This window comes from Bos indicus x Bos taurus, chromosome 11 (genome assembly GCF_003369695.1).
Source record: "Bos indicus x Bos taurus breed Angus x Brahman F1 hybrid chromosome 11, Bos_hybrid_MaternalHap_v2.0, whole genome shotgun sequence".
In the NCBI taxonomy this organism is placed as follows: Eukaryota; Metazoa; Chordata; class Mammalia; order Artiodactyla; family Bovidae; genus Bos; species Bos indicus x Bos taurus.
The window spans coordinates 23,605,980-23,627,375 of NC_040086.1; the positions used below are offsets into that span (position 1 = coordinate 23,605,980).

Sequence of the window (21,396 nt, forward strand, 5' to 3'; positions counted from 1 at the left end):
TTATCACGGAGAAGGCAATGGCACCCCACTCCAGTACTCTTGCCTGGAAAATCCCATGGACGGAGGAGCCTGGTGGGCTGCAGTCCATGGGGTCGCTAAGAGTCGGACACGACTGAGCGACTTCACTTTCACTTTTCATTTTCATGCATTGGAGAAGGAAATGGCAACCCACTCCAGTGTTCTTGCCTGGAGAATCCCAAGGAAGGGGGAGCCTGGTGGGCTGCCATCTGTGGGGTCACACAGAGTCGGACACGACTGAAGTGACTTAGCAGCAGCGCATGCTAAATATACTCAGCCATAAATTTCTCAATTGTTGATCCTCTCCTCCTCCTCCTTCTTCTTCCTGAGACTCAAAATACATAGAATTATCCTATCTGGTGCTCATCACAAACAATGTTCTCTCTTGACCTGTTTATTATTGTCCTCATATTTCAAATAAAGCTTATGGATACCTCTCCTTTATTTACTTGAAATAGTATTTGAAAAAATAATTATAGCGGTTTATCAACATCAAGGGACTTATGTAAATGTTTATAACCATTTTTCCATTACTGGATATTTTAATTTACTGATAATTGGATCACACACCCACACAGTGACACAATCACATAACTTTTATTGTGAAGTACAATACTGAAAGTTGGACCAGATGGTCTTATTTTTTTTTTCAATTTTATTTTTAAATAAAATTTGCACCTAGTTAGGAAATACTTTTAAGAGTTTATACACTACGACCTCAGCTAATTGTTGAACAAGTATACAAAGCTAACAAAGAACTTTCATTTTTTGCCAGTCATATAACACTGATTTTGAATTTTTCCAACTATAATATTATACAGTAACAGCATGTTTGTGTGTTCACAGTCAATAAGTGTAAGTATTTTTCTTTTTCTTCATATTGTTAACATTTATTACATATATTGATTAGCTATTCAGTTAGAAGCACCAGTATTAGTTGCTAAGCTTCCATATTTTGAAAATGACTAATGTTAAATGTAATGTAGTTTCATGTTTTTAAATGCCACTGTTATATATAATATATATATTATATTATATATATATAATGCCACTGTTATATATAATATCAACATATTCTTTATAAATATAAAGGAATGCCAGCTTTCAACAATACCTTGGACTTGTAAACACACAATGTAATTCACCTTTGTTTTCCTCATACTCCATTTTGAAGTACTTTTTTTCACCTTCTCAAGTATAGAGCTTTATTAATATAATGGAAAGCTCATTAGCTCTGAAATTGCAGGAAACGTGTTTTTGTGAATCTTGGAATTGGGGACTGATGGCAAAAGACATATTTTCCCCCAGTGAAAGCTGGATAGTTACTGCCTTAAACTTGCCAGAAAAACACACTGGTTCATTTTTCTTTTCATTACAGCATCAGATTTGGGCATGATTTTGAGTTTTCTGAAATAAAAAGGGAGCTCCAACTTCCTGATGGGAAGTCATCTGACAGTACAGTTTTACCTAATCAGAGTAACAGAGTATCCTCATTAGCATTAGGATAATTTAGCATCCATTCCTCGAAGAAGGCAATGGCACCCCACTCCAGTACTCTTGCCTGGAAAATCCCATGGATGGAGGAGCCTGGTAGGCTGCAGTCCATGGGGTCGCTAAGAATTGGACACGACTGAGCGACTTCACTTTCACTTTTCACTTTCGTGCATTGAAGAAGGAAATGGCAACCCACTCCAGTGTTCTTGCCTTGAGAATCCCAGGGACAGGGGAGCCTGGTGGGCTGCTGTCTATGGGGTCGCACAGAGTCGGACACAACTGAAGCGACTTAGCAGCAGCAGCAGCATACATTCCTATGCCTTCAAAATAACCTGAAATAGTCATTCCATATACAAAACATTAATGTAACAAGGCACTGAGATTCTAACTTTTAAAAAATTTTTTTCTAATTTTTTTTCCAGAGGAAAAAAACCAGCTTTTTACCTATAGTTCATGTAAATCAGGACAGAGCTGGTTAAGTGCCTAAAACTGATTTAAAAGGAGACTATTAAATCAAGAAGTTTTAATAATGTATTCTTAAATATTATTTTAAGAGTCATGTGGTGTGGCTGGAAAATAGAATGTAACTGAGTTAATTACATAATCTGATGATCAGTTCTATTATTTAGTCAAGATATCAAGAAACTCCCCAGGCATATCAAGTTAACTTGGTCATATTAAAATTCATCAGTCAAATTATTTATTCCTAGTAGTTCTTTCTTAAAGATAGAAAAAAAAATAGGTTATTGTAAAGTTATAGATCTTTGTTTTTTCCCTTGATGTTTTTAGTTGGAAAAACTATCCTAGAATTCATAAAATAGCTCACTTTATAATCACTGATACTTTTTGCTTATTACATGAATTTTTAAAGGGAAATTATATTGGATATTCTAAGGTAAGTTATATATTTTAAGATAAATTATATCTTCTATACTATGTAAATTACTATTTAGCAAAATCCCTTTTGTTTTCTGGATGGTTCTGTAAATTTCAACAAACGTGTGGCTGGGTTTTCAACCTTCAAGATGTCATGTCTCACCAACTGCTCAAAATTTCTCTCATATAGACAATCTGTACATACACATAACCCCCTACTTACCACCTATCTTCAGTCAATGTTTAATCATCAATCTGTCCCCACAGTTTTTATTACTGCAGAATGTCACATAAATGGGATGTTATACAAGCATTTGAGTCTGGCTTCTTTACTTAATGTATTTAAAATTAATTAATAGCATGTATCAATAGTTCATATCCTTAAATTGATGAACAATAGCTCAACACGTGGACATACCATAGTTTATTTACTCATTCAGCACTTGAAGGAAATTTGGATCCTTCCCAGTTTTTGGTGAGGATGCACCAAGTATCTCTAAATGTTTGTGTATAAAATGTTTTGTGTCAATTGAAGTATTCATTTCAGCTGGGATAGCATTTAGAAGCAAAATTGCTGGTTGTATGGTAATTGTAATGTTAACTTTATAAGAAATTATAAAGGTAGCTGTGGAATAGACAGTCACTGAAATATTGACTTATAGCTATTGACATGTCACTGAAATATTGACTTATAGCTATTGACATGAAGAGATGATCACTGAATGTTTTTTAATGCACATTTTTTGAGATAACTGTAGATCTGTATGTAGTTGTAGATATTATAGAGACGGTCCATATACCCTGTACCTAATTTTTCCCAGTGGTAATATCCTAGTAAACTAGGAATATAATCCTGTGTATTATAAATAGTAAACAGAATATAATCCTGTATACTATCCAGAATATTGACATTATCAAAACACAGAACAGTTCCACCACCACAAGAATCCCTGCTGTTGATCTTCTATAGCCACGCCTACCTCCTCCTCCCACACCAATTCCTGGCAACTCTGATTTTGTTATTTCAAGAGTACTATATAAATGGAATCCCATAGTATGTAATATCGGAAATTTTATTATTTTTACTCAGGATAATTCTCTTGGATGCATCCAAGATGGTATGTATATTAAGTTTTTGAGTAAAATATCTAGTTATAAAATGCTATGCACAAGTTAGTTAATCCAGTTTTCTATAAACTATAGATTTTCTACCCAAAAATATGTATTAGAGAGCAAAATGATAATAGTACATAGGAGTAATGACAGAAAAGTAGGAATTTTTGTGTCCCTTTTCATTGTACTTCTCATATTTATGATTACATGAATGACTTACTCCATGAGAAAATATATAAATATAAAAAGGCAGGCCATGGGAGTTTCAAGGGAGAGGTAGCTCCATGTGGGTACTGGAGGGTTAACACAGTAGGCTTTATGGTTTTTATTTTCAGATAAAAATAAAATATATTAGTTCTTTTGAAATAGAAAAATTTCCATGTGCTAAATTCTAAAAGGAATATGTCATATAAATTTTTACCTATGGGAAACTAAGCTACCAGTGCACAATGTATTTTGCAGAGATTTAGCAAACCCACTCCAGTGTTCTTGCCTGGAGAATCCCAGGGATGGGGGAGCCTAGCAGGCTGCCGTCTATGGAGTCTCACAGAGTCAGACACAACTGAAGCGACTTAGCAGCAGCAGCAGCAGCAAAGGATACAAAATGTTCCTGACACTTTCTTTTTTCAATCCTCTAGGAGATTCAGGATTTGTCAGTGGCTCAGAGGGTAAAGAATCTTTCTGCAATTCAGGAGACCCAGGTTCATTCCCTGGATAGGGAAGACCCCTGGAGAATTCTACAGACAGAGGAGCCTGGTAGGCTATAGTCCATGGGGTCGCAAAGAGTTGGACATGACTAAGCAACTAACACTGACTGACACTAACTGATGAGATGCAAGAAACTCATGTTAAAGCATAAATTAATACAATCTTAGCTACATTCTGACATTTATTTTTTCCCAACTACTACTTGTCTTTTGGAAATTTTCCTACTCTTACCCTTATTAATAGGAAAAGTGAGTGGAATAATCCAAATTTGAAAAATAGACCAACAGACCTGATCAAAGGGTTTCTGTAACACTAACAGCATCAAATTTAAATGAGACTTATGATTTGTCCTCCTTCTAATTTGACCTGATAATTGAATGAATTAAAATGTGTTTAACATTATCTTTGGATTTCTTAAAATACTGGAAAATATTATTGAGATTGTATCCTCTTCTGGTTAGATTTTTTTCTTCCTTTTAGAAAAATTAAAATATTGGAATTTCTTCCTGGTAGTGATCACATTTTTCTGAAAAATTATAAAAATAATTTTATGACCACATATTCTTTTTTTTTTAGTAATAATTCACTACTAACACTAATGGTAGACATCATGACTGTGCCAGCGGCATTGTCAACAAGCAAGAAGGCTACCACATGCCCCTCATGGCATCTGAGTGTTGAAATTCTTAGCTCTTGGTAACTGTCTAAGGAATGAAGCAGTGTTTGGGCTGGATTTATAAAGACTAAACATCTAAAGTAACTGCCATTGTAATAACAGAGAGCTGTCTAATTATTAAGTTTCCAGATTAGTATTTCTAATAAGGGATTATAGGACAGTGTTAGGAAAATTAAGTTATATTTGAAAATGTCATGAAAGAGAATTAAAAACATTTTCAGCAAATAATTGCTAAGTACATTGCGAGCTATGCAGGCTCTGCAGCACTGTATAATTAGTTAACTTTATTAGCCACCAAACACCTAACTGCAAAAAGAATATATTAGCCACCAAAACAACAGGGTGGAATGTTGGTAAATGCCTCACATACACAATTATAAAATTGATTTTTATAAATGCCACACATAGAGGTAAAGTTATTGATCCCCAGCACATGCGTATACTGGATAACATTGTTTAGGAAGAAATCTAAGAACTAAAATCTAAGTGCAATATAAAAGAATATTTTCTCAAATTTAAAACCATGTCTTTCCCAGATACAGCATAAAACTACTACTCATCAAAAATTATAAAGCAAATCTTGTGTTTCAAAAGAGAACTTGTAGTTACAATAACTTCCATGCACAATATAAACAGATAGTTCAAGCATAACTCAGTATTACTGAGTTTGTACCCAGCCCTCTACAGCATGACATTTCCACATACTTTCTCCTCTCATTTGCAGAGGAAGCTGGATCTGTCTTATTCCAATTCTAAGGTTTATTCACAGAGCACCTTTGAGTTGCTCACGGTGGATGGTTCAACCTTCATCTTGACTTCCCCTCCCCATTCCAGATAAAAAAGAAAAACAGAGAGAAGGTGTAGTGGATTGAACAGTGTCCTCCCAAAATTCATGTCAATTGGTGCTTTGGAATATGATTCTATTTAGAAATAGAGTTTTTGCAAATATAATTAGTTACATTAAGATGAGGCCATGGTGATTAGAGTGACTCCTAAATCTAATGACTGGTGTCCTTAAAAGAAGTGGAGAATGGCAATGAAACATGTAAAATATGTAGGAAACGAGTTGCCAGTCCAGGTTCGATGCACGATGCTGGATGCTTGGGGCTGGTGCACTGGGACGACCCAGAGGGATGGTATGGGGAGGGAGGAGGGAGGAGGGTTCGGGATGGGGAACACATGTATACCTGTGGCGGATTCATTTTGATATTTGGCAAAACTAATACAATTATGTAAAGTTTAAAAATAAAATAAAATTAGAAAAAAAAAAAAAAGAAGTGGACTCACAAAAAGATAAAAAGGGAAGAAGGCCAGGTGACCATGGAGGCAGAGATGAGAGGGGTGCATACAAGCTGGGAACACCAAGAATTGCTGGCAGCCACAAAAAGCCAGAAGAGAAAGCTGGAACAGATTATCCTTCAGTGCCTCCAGAAGGAACCAACCTTGCCCATACCTTGACTTGGGACTTTAGGTCTTCTGAAGTGTGAGTGAAAAAAATGTCAGTTGTCTCAAGCTACACAGGCAGTGGTAGTTTTTTAATGCCAGTCCTAGGAAATAATAGAGAAGGTAAAAGAATTGATTTGAGAATAAAATTAGTCAAATAGAGTCACAACTTCTTCTGTTCACCTAACTCCCGTCTTCTGACATCATCTGGCTTTATTTCTTAAGGGCGTTATACTGTCATTCCATCTTTTAGTTATCCAAAGTCTCCCTCTGTATCTCAACAGTGGGTACTTCGAGTTCTTAAATTCATACTTTCTCTTTACCTCACTGATAATTTCTATTCCTTCAGTGCAGAACACACATACTTTTTTAAAATTATATCTATATTCTACCAATGACAAAACAAAAGAAAAAATAGTATGACCTCTAGGGGATACACATACCACTTTCTTTTTCTCTATAAAAAATGGAATAATACTACATATACAGTTTTATAATCAAGTTTTAAATTAAACCATATAAAATGACCACTTTCATTTGATAAATTTTGTAAATATGATTTATAATGGCCACATGATATTTCATCTCACAGATGCACCACAGTTTAACTATTCAGTTTTCTGGGAATATTAGGTTAGGTATCATTTTGCCCATTGTAAATGAGGAAGTAATGATAAACTTCACACATTAATCTCTGACTGCATATCTCATGTTCTCCATGGTATGCAGTCCTAAAAGCTGCATTTCTGACTCAAAAGGCAAGAACAACTTTAAGGCACTTGATCTGTGCTGCCAAACTTTGAGAAACATTGCCTCAAGTAGACTCCCCACTGACAGCTATCTATGCCTACTCAGTGAATGTGATTCAATGATGATTTACATTAATATATGAATGATCAGAGACGGCAATGGCAACCCACTCCAGTACTCTTGCCTGGAAAATCCCCTGGATGGAGGAGCCTGGTGGGCTGCAGTCCATGGGGTCACTAAGAGTCGGACACGACTGAGCGACTTCACTTTCATTATTCACTTTCATGCATTGGAGAAGGAAATGGCAACCCACTCCAGTGTTCTTGCCTGGAGAATCCCAGGGACGGGGGAGCCTGGTGGGCTGCCGTCTATGGGGTCACACAGAGTCGGACACGACTGAAGCGACTTAGCAGCAGCAGCATGAATGATATTTTCTTGGTGTTCATTTAGGCTATTTTTCTTTTACTGATCAATTTGTCTAGAAGCTTGTCCATTTTTTAAATCTGTTTAAAAATCTACTTTGACTTTGCTGATTTTCTTTTTCCATATTCTCTGTCATTGACTTCTACTCTAATTTGTATTATTCCCTTTATTTAGTTACTTGGTTTTAATATGCTTTTTATGTCTGAAGTATAAAAATCATCCCTAATATTACATTTAAAGTTTTATATATATATATATATATATATATATATTTTTTTTTTTAAGCGTTGCTTTAACTGCATCCCACAAAATTTGGTATGTCTTATTTTCATTGTAATTTCAGATTAAAATATTTTCTATATCCCCTTTTAATTTCTTTCTGACCCAGGGATTATTTAGAAGTATATTGTCTAATTTACAAATATTTAAAGATTTTCTAGGCCTCTCATTTTTAGTCTAAATTTAAATCTGCTGTGGTTGGAGAATATACTCTTCATGACGCTGATCCTTTGAAAGTTCTTGAGACTTACTCTGCTGTTCAACAGATATTCTATCTTGATAAATGTCTTATCTGCAATAATCTCTATTCTTCACAGGTATGAAAAGGAAACCATTTATCTGTTGTAACTAGCATAGAACCTTCTAGTTGCCATCCATAGTTTTGCTTAATTTACAATTTACAGTGAAACTCAGAAAATCTATCCAGTGATCAGCTATAAATTAAACAGATTCAGAATATTTTGTTTTCTAAATTAATGTTTTACATAGTATGTAAGAAGGCTGAACATAATATGATGGATATTTATAGTAGGAGTCATTAAAAAAAAAACAACTATAGTTTGGCTAATACACCTCATGGTAAGAACCTGTATCTTTTGAGTCTTTTTCAAGATACACTTGAATCTTTCTTATGACTGAGTAGTATTCCATGCTACTTGTGACTACATCGATAGATTCTGAGGATGTTATTCTAAGTAAAATAAATCCAGCAAAGAAAGAAAAATGCCATCTGGTTTTACTCACTTGTGAAACATAAATACAAACAAAATAGTACAAAACCAAACCCAAAAGACAAACACTGCTGCTGCTGTCACTTCAGTCGTGTCCGACTCTGTGCGACCCCATAGACGGCAGCCCACCAGGCTCCCCCGTCCCTGGGATTCTCCAGGCAAGAACACTGGAGTGGGTTGCCATTTCCTTCTCCAATGCATGAAAGTGAAAAGTGAAAGTGAAGTCGCTCAGTCGTGTCCGACTCTTAGCGACCCCATGGACTGCAGCCTTCCAGGCTCCTCCGTCCATGGGATTTTCCAGGCAAGAGTACTGGAGTGGGGTGCCACTGCCTTCTCCTAGATACTGGAAATAGAATAACACTGCTTACCAGAAGGGAAGGGGCAGTGGCAAAATGGGTAACGTGTATCAACTGTATGGTGTCAGATGGAAACTAAATATTTAGTACTAAGCACAGCTGTTGTGCATACAGAAATAGTAATATAATGTTGCACATACTAAACATGTTATATAAGCCACTGTTATCTCAATAAAAATTTAAAAATACACATATATTTTTTATTGCAAGTTTCTATTAATAATTAGCTTAGTTGTCCAAAATAAAGTAGCTCGGAGTGATTAGGAATGGTAAATATGGTATAGTTCTTTGTTTACATCATCTTGTTTATATCAGGAAAAATTACATGAAAATTCTTTCCACACTACTCAATTTTTATTAATGCTACTATTTGATATTTGAACCTGATATGTTTTTAGTGAAATTGATGGATGTCAAATTAGCCTTTCTTTCCTTTTACACATTCTGCCAATATGTAAAAGACTTCTTGGTAGCCTGAGTCTTTTCATAGCCAGTCTTTTATAAGAACTAATATATATATTCCATATATTCTCTTTATATATGTGTGTGTGTATATATATATATATTATATATAGAGAGAGAGAACTGAGCTTATATTTTTCTCTGTGCCCTGAGCAAAGTTTAGACTCTGAAATTTTGAGAATTATATGGGGCTTCCCAGGCGGTTCTAATGGTAAGAATCCTCCTGCCAAATCAGGAGATGCCTGAGTCAAGAAGATCCCCTGGTGAAAGAAATGGCAACCCACTCCAGTATTCTTGCCTGGGAAATGCCATGGACAGAGGAGCGTGGTAGGCTTCAGTCCATGTGGTTGCAAAGAGTCAGACACAACTTAGTGACTAAACAACAACAATAAAATGTGTTATATATATTATATATAACTATTCTTAGATTATCAAATCATATAGATGTGGTTGGTGGGTAAGGCAACTAATTGCATATTGAATGGCAGACAGACTAGAAGTCTTTACAGCATGTTTGCCAGATGATTATATACCAGAATCTAAAAGATTATTTGTCAGTTTTATAGGCTCCATTCTGTCCAATTAAAAGGATTAAGAACTATAATTCTATCTAGGGATTCTGGTTATGTGAATACTACATCTGCAAGCCACTGAACAAAACTCTGAGGTAGCAACAAGTGTAAATTATTCACACAATATAGACGCTTTTCCTACATAAAATTTAAGGGAATGGCTCTATTCTATTTTCCAAAAAAAATCATTCTTGTAGGGAGTACGTGTGTGCATGCTAAGTCGCTTCAGTCGTGTCCAACTCTTTGTGACCCTATGGACTATAGCTCTCTAGGCTCCCCTGATGATGGGATTCTCCAAGCAAGAATACTGGAGTGGGTTGCCATGTCCTCCTACAAGGAATCTTCAAGACCCAGGAATCAAACCCGAGTCTCTTATGTCTCCTGCATTGGCAGGCAGGTTCTTTACCACTAGTACTACCTATACACTTTGTTCTTAATTTCAAATTCTTTTCTCCTAATTAGTCTCAAAGGAAATCAATGTTACTGTTTTATTTTCATAGATAGTGGGAAAAGAATTGACCAGATAATCTTAAGAGTCCAGCAATAGTTCCAGTGAGAATGCTGAATGGGAGAAAAGAGGAGCAGTCATCCAAGTGCCAGCCTTTGAAAAGTGCTAAATGGGAAGCACAAGGGAGGAACAGAGTGAGAACTATGTGAAGGTTTTCAGTTCAGTCCCTGCATGAGTTGATTTCCTTTTCTCCCTTCTATGCCTATAGACGGTAACTTAACTTTGGATAGTGATTCCCAAATCCACACGGGAAGTCAGAGATGAGTGAGCAAAAAAATCTAGAAAAGTGACTCAATATATGTTCAGTACTTTGCCAGTAGCATGTCTTCATGTAGAAGAGAGAGAAAAATAATTAAGAAGTTACTTAAACCTTGCGATCAACTACTCTCCCAGCAGCTCAGATCTTACTTCTTCTATTTATAGGTGGATACTATAAACTGTATATATTTCTAAAATAATATATACCTACTTCAAAGGCTTTGAATGAAAAATTAATAATTTAAGGAATTTTTTAATGTAGTCCAGAAACAGAATTAAAAAAAATCTTTTCTATCATTTTGACTATTAGAGCTGCCAGTCATTGCCACATCCATATAAGAAGCCTCTTATCTGAAGCACCTCCTCCTGTCATTATCAGTACCAAACAGGGAATACACAAACTTTTGCATACCACTCTATTTTTCAATCCTGCAGCATCTCCCAGGACTTAAGTGACAACAGGAGTAATACTCAAGGAAACCAAGCTGGCTCATCCAGCACTGCCACCAACCATTCGGAAACCTATCTGAGCCTCCTGTGTGCTCAGGACCACCTTTGACTTATAGAAAAGAGTAGATACAATGGACCAATTTGCAGAGAGTAATTCTGATAATCCATTTACTAGGTGATGTCACAAGTGTTCATTGCATTTCCATGACTGTTGTGTCCAAACTCCAAAGTGTTTCTAGTTCCTGGGGAATGGCAGCTCTAAGTCAATCCAATGTATTCTCAATTGTACCCATATGATTCAGTTTGTCAATGATGCTGTCAAAAATAGTATAATTGCCACAGCACAATGTTAGGGTTTTTTATTTGGGGAATATCATTGACAGTTTGGACAGCATCACCGACTCAATGGACATAAGTGTGAGTAAACTCCAGGAGTTGGTGATGGACAGGGAGGCCTGGCGTGCTGCAGTCCATACGGTCGCAAAGAGTCGGACACAACTGAGTGAATGAACTGAACTGAACTGAATGACAGTTTGGGCTTTTTATCCATTCCTACCTGCTCTCTGATTTCACCATGAATATTTGTGGTGAATGACAAGAATGAGAAAGTACTAGTTGCTCAGTCATGTCCAACTCTTTGTGACACCATGGGCTGTAGCCCACCAGGCTCCTCCATCCATGGGATTTCCCAGGCAAGGAAACTGGAGTGGGTTGCCATTTCCTTCACCACAAGAATGAGAAAGTGCCCATTTAATGTCCTCATAACTGCCTTTCATACACAGAATTGCACTACTAGAGAGTAAGTGGCATTCTTGACATACCAGTGTTTGTTTTTATTCCATACACAGAATGAGAAACAGATGACATACAATTTTTTAAATCTGAGGCACGGGAACTGATGTCAGCAAATGGCTTCAGTACTGTGACTCCTAAACCAGTTTCTCATTCAAATTTTACCTTCTTTATAGATTTCACCATTTAGGAAAAGGACCTGCAAATGCCCAAGTCAGCACATTTCTCTCTGGGGAACCTCATTTACATCCTCTTAATTGCTCTTGGGTACATTTTACTACATGTGACAGTTTATTTCCTTGTTTTAATTATTTTTTATTAAAGCATTGTGATGTAATTTGCTTTGGGCTGTTTAGATGTTATAAGATGTTCATTTGCAATATAACTGAGCTCATAATTTTCTCTGTCCCCTGAGCCAAGGTTAGACTTGGAAATTTTGAAAATTATAGCACTTCTACTGATTGCCTCACAAATTGAATATACATATACAATTGTACATAATTCACAGGATGGCAATACAAATTGTATAAATATTTTACAGGGCACCATGTGAAGTGAAATCTATAATTTCCTCCTAAACACACTCATATTGGATGTCTACTGTAGTGAATCTCTCCTATTCATAATGAAAGAGAAGAAAATCACAAAGGAATTAATGGGAAAGATGGGCCCTGGAAAGCTGAGAATAAGTTCTGACTGTACAGTTCAGTATATTGTGCTTTGGAGCAAGTTCTTAGTCTCCTAAGCCTAAAATATATTATATGTATAATATGAATGATAACAAAGGATCATTGTGAGATGCAAAAGAATATATGAAATTCTTTTATATTTTAAAACATCATTCATGTATAATCATTTATTGGACATCTTCAAAGATGTACCCAAATGTGGATATGCAAAAGTCAACTTGAAAATGTCCTCAATAGAAGTGCTTTTCAAAATTTTATGTACATTTGAATCACCTTCAGATTCTGGTTCAGTGATTTGAGGAGAGGTCTTATGATCCAAGACAACTCAAAGTATAAACCAGGATCTATGCCTATCATTGAACCATTGTCCCCAGTCCATAGCAGTGAGATAAGAAGCTTGTATCAGAACATGAATCAACACAATGATTCCTTAATAAAGAAAGTCTAGTTATGGAAAAATGTCAGCTATACAAAACAGAGTAGTAGATGATGCAGATAATTTCCATCTGGCTAAAACTCTTTATCCCAGTGTGAACTGGAAAACAATCAGTTCCAGAAGGCATACTGAGTAGCACTGTTTAGACTGATATGGGGAAAGCATTTAAAATGTCACTTGATTTTCCACTTGTAAAACCAGTGTCAATCTGAAGTCTCTAAAGCAATGGTGTTTTGGGGGGAAAGTACTATTATCTAATTATTAATCAGTAAAATGTTGGACTCTGAGAGATCTGAGTCAAAAATCCTGTTCTGCCACTTATTAGCAGGATGATTTTTAGGCAAATTTTTAAAATTCTCTAAGCCTCATTTTTCTCAATTTTACAAAATGAAAATGATGATACCTATCTCATCGATATCTTTCTCATTAATTTATCCATTCAACAAATATACATTGCATTCTGAACAATGGGGTACTAGAATTGAATAAGACAAAGTTCCTAGTATAAGCAGGACTATGGTCAAAATCAAAAGAGAAAATAAATATGAAAGAAATTGGCAGTACCCTTTGCTTTCCTTTCTCTATTTTTCTCTCTCCAAACATGCATCCAAAATCCTAATTAAACATTGATATGGTAAATTCTTATTGATCTTTAATACTATTATGAAAACAAAATCTGAGATAATGAAACAACATTCAATAGGCAGTATTATATGAAAGGCATATTCTTTGCAAGCAAGCTGAACAGAGTCCAAAGCTTAGGTTTAACAGACTCTAAAGTCCCTTGGACAATAAGGAGCTCAAACCAGTCAACCCTAAAGGAAACCAACCCTGAATATTCAGTGGAAGGGCTGATGCTGAAGCTGAAGCTCCAACACTTTGGTCACCTGATGTGAAGAGCCAACTCTTTGGAAAAGACCCTGATGCTGGGAAAGACTGAGGGCAGGAAAAGAAGTGGGTGACAGAGGATAAGATGGTTGGATGGCATCACCGACTCAATGGACGTGAGTTTGAGAAAACTCTTCGAGATAGTGAACAACAGGGAAGCGTTGTGTACTGCAGTCCATGGGGTCTCAAAGAGTAGCAACTGAACAACAACAACAAACATGAAATACTGGGCAAGTTACTTAACCTCCCTAGCTTCAGTTCTCTCCTCTCAACACAAGGCTGGTAACTTCTATCTCATGCTGCTGCTGCTGCTAAGTCGCTTCAGTCGTGTCCAACTCTGTGTGACCCCATAGATGGCAGCCCATCAGGCTCCCCTATCCCTGGGATTCTCCAGGCAAGAACACTGGCAAGAACATTGCCTTCTCTGTTCTATCTCATCAGTTCAGTTCAGTCACTCAGTCGTGTCTGACTCTTTGTGACCCCATGAATCACAGCACACCAGGCCTCCCTGTCCATCACCAACTCCTGGAGTTCACTCAGACTCACGTCCATCGAGTCAGTGATGCCATCCAGCCATCTCATCCTCTGTCGTCCCCTTCTCCTCCTGCCCCAATCCCTCCCAGCATCAGAGTCTTTTCCAATGAGTCAACTCTGCATGAGGTGGCCAAAGTACTGGAGTTCTATCTCATAGTACTGTTCAAAAAGTTAACTGATATGTAAACACACTGGTGCATGGAAAGCACTCAAAAAATTGTAGCTCTTTAATTACTAAGGACCCAATTCTAGTTAGAGAAAGTTGGCATGGATGGTTATAATCCTGACATTTTGTTTCCTAAAGAAAAGGATTATATATGATTTCTAATGAACATTTTAGATAATGACAATAATATTTATTTAACATCTGTTTAAAGAAAAGAGAGAGATCAGAGGAAGATGGAAGGAAGGGAAAGAAAGACAATGCAGAATGACAGAGGCACAGAGGCCTCAATTCATGCATCTGATCACATAATGCTATCAGTGTGGAAGAAACAGAACATTGGTACACTGTTGGTGGGAATATAAACTGGTACAGGCATTATGGAAAATAGGACAGAGGTTCCTCAAAAAACTAAAAACAGAACTACCACATGATACAACAATGTTACTACACAGTATACATCTGGAAAAAATGAAAACACTATTTTAAAAAGATACACGCACCTCAATGTTCATAGCATCACTATTTACAATAGCCAAGATATGAAAGCTATCCAAATGTCCATCAATAGCTGAATGGATAAAGATGACATTGTGTATCTCTGTCTATATATATATATATATATATATATATATATATATATACACACACACACACGTGTGTGTGTATACACACAGGAATATTACTCAGCCATCAGAATGAATTCTGCCATTTGCATCAAGGTGGATGGACCTAGAGAATATTATACCGTACTTAATGTTAGTAATAATAAGTCAGATAAAGACAAGGACTGTATCATATCATTGATATGTGAAGTCTAAAAAATAATAGAAATGAATAGCAAAACAGAAATGGACCCACACATAAAGAAAACAAGTTAATGGTTACCAGATTGGATATAAAATGGGGGAGGGGCAAATTAGGGATATGAAATTAAGAGGTATAAAATGGATAAGCAACAGGGATATTTTGTATAGCACAGGGAATTATAGCCATTATCAGATAACTTTTAGTGGAATATAATCTGTAAAAATGCTGAATCACTATGCTGTATACTTGTATAATATTAAATTATAAATCAACTATTCTTCAGTAAAAGAGAGGTCATTGTTATATCCCTTTTTATCAGTATAATGCAGTGTTGTATTTAAAGGTAATGCAGTGTTGCATTTAAAGTTTATGCAATTTTATTTATGAATTCATATAAATATATTTTTCCACCAAATAACTCCTCGAAGTAAGAAGTGCAATGTATTTTTAAAATTCATTATGAAAATAATTGAAACAAGATCTAAACTTTTCAAGAAATTCAGGTTATTGTATAAAATGTCTCAGATACGGAGGAGGAAAAGGCAGTGAGGAGGAAGTAAAAATTACTCAAAGCACTGAACACCAATGAAAAATTTGAGAAAGTGTAGTTTAGCACATTTCTTATTTATAAGATCAGATATATTTAGAAGAAGATGGGGGAAATACAGTGGATGCTATTGCTGTGAGCATTGATTATATCTGTCTCCTACCCACTGTAGGCAAAATTATAGCTCTTAGAAAACTGATTGTCCTCTGCTAAACACTATAATTTCTAATAAAATTGGCCAATAAATAACAACATAAATTAATTGCTGTATTTAAATACTAATGAGATTCATTTCTATTGAGCTTTGGCATATTTCACATAGGCACTAATGTGCATCAAATCAAGGAAATAAACCAAACCACAGCAACCTTATGGACATTTTTAGCTTGTAAAGAGCACATCTTTGTGGTGGTATTTAAGCCTTCAATATATAGAAATTTGGGTGTGTTCAAGCTACTGAGTATATTTTTATTCCATAAATTTTTTTAGAATTTAGTTGCTTATTAGGCTGTGATTAATGTCATGCTTATTTTCATGTAGTTAGAAAACTAACACTTACATATAATAAAAAAGAGCAGCTTTAAAAAAATATTTTAAAAAGATGACAATGAAGTCATTAATCAGAATTACTTTAAGCTCCTCTTATCAGGGAGGAGAACAAAAATTTTTTTGACAATCATATAAATATGACTGGGAAAATAAAAATAGTCCTGCTAATGTCAAATATTGTGATTCTGGTAAATCTTGGAGCCTGCATACCCAATATGAGTATAATCTGGCTACTTTACAATTTTTGCAGGCTTTCTTAAAAAATTCAGAAAATGAAAAACTCATCATATGAAATTTGACTTATAGCTCCATTTTAAAAATAACTGTCAAAAGACTATAGACTAAAAAAAAAGAGAAAAGACTATAGACTACACAATTTTAGTCCTTTTCCAAAAATAAGCTAGGGAGAGAGCACTTGGGATATGGTGGGATGGATTCAATTATACTATAAAAGAAACTTTGGTCTAATAATAGATTTCCATGACTTCTATTTCATAGTCAGCTGCAATTGTGTTATAACCCAGTTTGCATTATTATTGTTAAGTATTTGCATGCTTATTTATTTACAAAATGTTTACTGATATTTTCATTGGCTGCAAATAAAATGTAAGTGCAATCAGAGGCCAAAATTGTAAGTTTTCAAGGTCAAACACTAAGGAGCTACTGAGGCAAGATAAAATTTATTTTCATCTAAAATAACCTAGTAAAGTTTATTTAATGAGCTATTAGAAAGGCATTTATGATAGTAGCCATGAAAGACTCAGATCTTATATTTGTAGACAATGTTGGTGTTCTCTAGTAGTTAAAACCCTTCCATTTTAAGATTCTGTTCTTTTGAATAGCTGATGAATTATGAGTCCGATTTGACTTGAACAATCCCAATGAAAGGGAGCTCGGGAAACTCATAAATCACCAAGAGCAAATTTCTACCTTTTAATCCTGACTTTTTTGGCGAGGGGAAGGGAGTGGAAATCAAGCAGAAAGGAAGAGGTTCTTACTTCTAGGTAATGTGTGCATACTCAGTTGTGTCCAACTCTTTTAGACCCCATGGACTACAGCCTGCCAGGCTCCTCTGTCCAGGCAAAATACTGTAGTGAGTTGTCATTTTTCCCTCCAGGGGATTTTCTCGCCCCAAGGATTGAACCTGCATCTCCTGCAATGGCAGGTGGAGTCGTTACCACTGAGCCACCTGGGAATCCCTATCAAGTATGTAAAGACCCTTGATAAGATCTTGGAGAAAGGTATTTATGGATTCAACCTGACATTTGTTGAGATTATATATACAGGTCCTGAGGTTTTTATTAAGATTGGCAATGAAAAAGAATGTGGTTAATGAAGTTCATTTCAGGCCTGCACACAATCAATCTAATTAATAAACCCTGTAAATATAACAGGTATTGCATAAGACATTAACAAAGTAAATGAAATGTGCACTCATGAAACTTTTGGCAGGAAAGTCAGATCTTTAACCAATACTTACTTACACATTAGACATATACACTCAAAACATGGTATTGTCACTAGTTTTCTCAATGACTAAAACCCAAATTCCTTCCCATGACCATATCTTCACATATCAAGCTCTACATTCTAGCAGCGGTAACGTTATTTTATTACTTAAGCTTGTAAAATAATTTCTATTTTCCTCTTGAGGAATTTTACACAAGTTGCTTCACCTTCTTAAAATACTCTGTTCCATGGTATTATTGTCTTTTCCACGATTCAGGTGTCAGCTTAAAAGAGGATCTCTCCAACCATCTCTAAGTGAAGGCACTTTCTCAGTTACTTCCTCCTGAGGATCCTTCTTATTTCCTTCATCTACTTGCCTGAAACATATAACTGTTATGTTTTTTGAAAAAAATTGACCCTTATTTATTTCCCCCAAATCAGGACTTATTACTTCATTCAAATATAAAGAATCTACTGGGTAGCAAGCACTGTTTTGTTCAGGCCTTGGGATATAGCACTGGACAAAACAGACTTAAGCTTCCAGCACCCTTGGTGTCTATATTTTGAAGGGGAAAACAATAAACAAATGGAAAAAAATCAATGCATGATATATCAAGAAAGTAGAGAAAGTCGTGCACAGAAATAGAATTCTGTTTTAGACAGGGTGGCCAGAGAAGACCTCTTTGGTGACATGCCATCTGTATCCATGAAGTAAATTAGGATAGAAACTCTGCAGTACAACCCAGTGCTTGGCACAATGGCTAGTCTACAGGAGGTACCTAACATATATTTGATACTTGAATGAATGAGTGAAGCAATTTTTTAAAAAGTTATGTTCCACACCACTTACTGGATTATATCTTTGCCTGACTCTCCAACCAGAGGTAACTGGAGGAGACAGGACTGGAGACAAGGAAGCCCACTAAGCAGCTGTTGCAGAAATGCAGATGAAATGATTATGGCCAGCATTAGTGGGATGATGATAGGGGTGGAAGGTAAAATGATGGCATACAATCAAAGAATGAATACTGAGAGAGTAAAACAAGGAGGAAATTATAACACCAGATTTCTCAGTTAAAAAACTGCATGGATGATAGTACTGTCCACTTATTTGGGAAAAATGGAAGAAATATATGTAGGGGAAAGATGATGACTTTGTTTTTAGACATTAATTTTACAATATCTTGCAATATCTAAGTAAATATGTTTGATTAGAGGGTCCAAAGTTCAGATAATAAATTTATACTTTAAAAAGCATCATATAGTTTATAATGAAGTTATAAGAGTGGATGAGATAACCAACCCAGTGAAAGAAGAAGGATCAATTAAAAAAAAATCTTAAACTGTATCAACATTTAAGAGTTGTCAAAAAGAGGGACTAGCTGTTGTGGCCCTTTAAAAAAAGAACTGTCTGATGTAATAATAGAATTGGAAAATTATTCTTTCAAGAAATGCAAACAAAGTTATTTCAAGGGGGAGTAAATTGACAGTGTTCAGTGTTGCTGAGAAGTTAATTAAATAAAGATTGAATAGTGACATGCTAATGTTTAATGGAAGTTTGAGGGCAGTAGTTGGATCAGAAATGAGACTGGAATACAAAAGAATCAAGGTGAATGAGTGGAGGCAACCACTACAATTGTATTTTAAGAAGTTTCACTGTGAAGAGGGAAAAGAGGGTATATGTGTGTTAAGTCGCTTCAGTCGTGTTTCACTCTTTGTGACCCTATGGACTGTACCCTGCCAGGCTCCTCTGTTTATGGGAATCTCCAGGCAAGAATATTGGAGTGGGTTGCCATGTCCTCCTCCAGGGGATCTTCCAGACCCAGGGATCGAACCCACATCTCGTACACCTCCTGAACTGGCAGGTGAGTTCTTTACCACTAGCGCTACTTGGGAAGCCAAAAGAGAGGGAGGTAGTTTTAAAAACAGAGTAAGGGGATGGAGATGGTAAGAGGGATGGACAATTAAATTTTAAATATTCAAAAAAAAATTTTAAATATTCAACATTTTGGTAAATGTGACTTCTAAGACTGTCTAAACTGTAATTAATATATAAAATAAGTAGAGCCTTCTTTCACTCTTTTAGGAATTTCCCTTCTTTCAATCCTATGATAATTATAAAACTGTCTTTCTAAATTTCCAACTTAAACTCTAGGATATAGTGAGCTAGAAGAGGAGTCCCTACCGCTTGAAAAAGAGCTAAAATATCTTCAAATTAGTGACTTGTTTTCAAATTTTACTTTGAGTTCATTGTAGATTCACATGTAGATGTAAGACATAATACAGAGAGATCCCTAATACCACATACATAGTTTTGCCCAGTGATCCAGATACGGCCTACTATACCTACTCATCATGTGCCAAGATTTTTTTTTTTTTTTATCATTTCTGTTCTGTTTGGAAAACTTGTTTTGGTCAGTTTTTAGGTTGTCTTCTAGAAACAAATGTTCTTAATTTTTCCCCATCTAATAATGCCTTGATATCCCCTTTATGCCTGAGGATTATTTTGATGGGTATAGGATTCAGGGATGCCAATTCCTTTATTTCAGCACTCGAAAATGTTATGTCAGCTCCTTCTCATAGCCAGTTTCTGATCATTAATCCTCTATAACTTGAGTTATTTCCCCCTGTATGTAAGGTATCCTTTTTAGCTGGCTGCTTTTAAGATTTTTTTTGTCTGTTTTAATCAGAAGCTAATTATGTTGTATTTTCAGTTTATCCTATTTTAGATTCATATAGCTTCTTGAATATATAGACATATCTCTTACCAAATATGGGGAGTTTTCAGCCCTTATTAATTCCAGTATTTCTTATATCTGTCCATTTCCCCCCCCCCTCTTTCAGGGATATATATATATATATATATATATATATATATATGAATCACTTTGCTGTACACCTGAAACTAACACAACATTGTAAATAAATAATACTTCAATAAATTTAATTGAAAAGAATCCTGAAGATGTTACCAGATAACTATTGAGTTCATCAATGAATTTGGTAAAATTGTAGGGTACAAAAGTAATATACAAAAAGCTGTTGTATTTCTACAATGAAACAATGAAATAACTGAAAGTGGGATTTAAAAATATAATCTCATTTACCATTACATCAAAAAGAATAAAATACCTAGGAATAAACCTACCTAAGGAGATAAAAGACCTATACTTGGAAAACTGTAAGACACTGAACAAAGGAATTGAAGACTATGAAAACAGATGGAAAGATACACCATATTAATGAATTGGTATAATCAACATTTTAAAAATGACCATGCTACCCAAGGCAATCTTCAGATGCAGTGCCATTCCTATCAAAATACCAAGGACATTTTTCATAGAACCAGAACAAATAATTTTAAAATATTTATGAAAACACAAAAGACCCTGAAGCCAAAACAATCTTGATAAAGAAGATGA

General features: G+C 35.5%; 1 long non-coding RNA gene across 1 annotated transcript in view; it reads right to left on the reverse strand.

The window, feature by feature from the left end:
• LOC113901130 overlaps window positions 1-21,396 on the reverse strand; it is a 779,591-nt gene that overhangs the window by 65,666 nt on the left and 692,529 nt on the right. The window contains exon 7 of the long non-coding RNA XR_003513318.1: window positions 6,339-6,432. This is a non-coding gene — a long non-coding RNA (uncharacterized LOC113901130). The remainder of the gene's footprint in view (window positions 1-6,338; window positions 6,433-21,396) is intronic.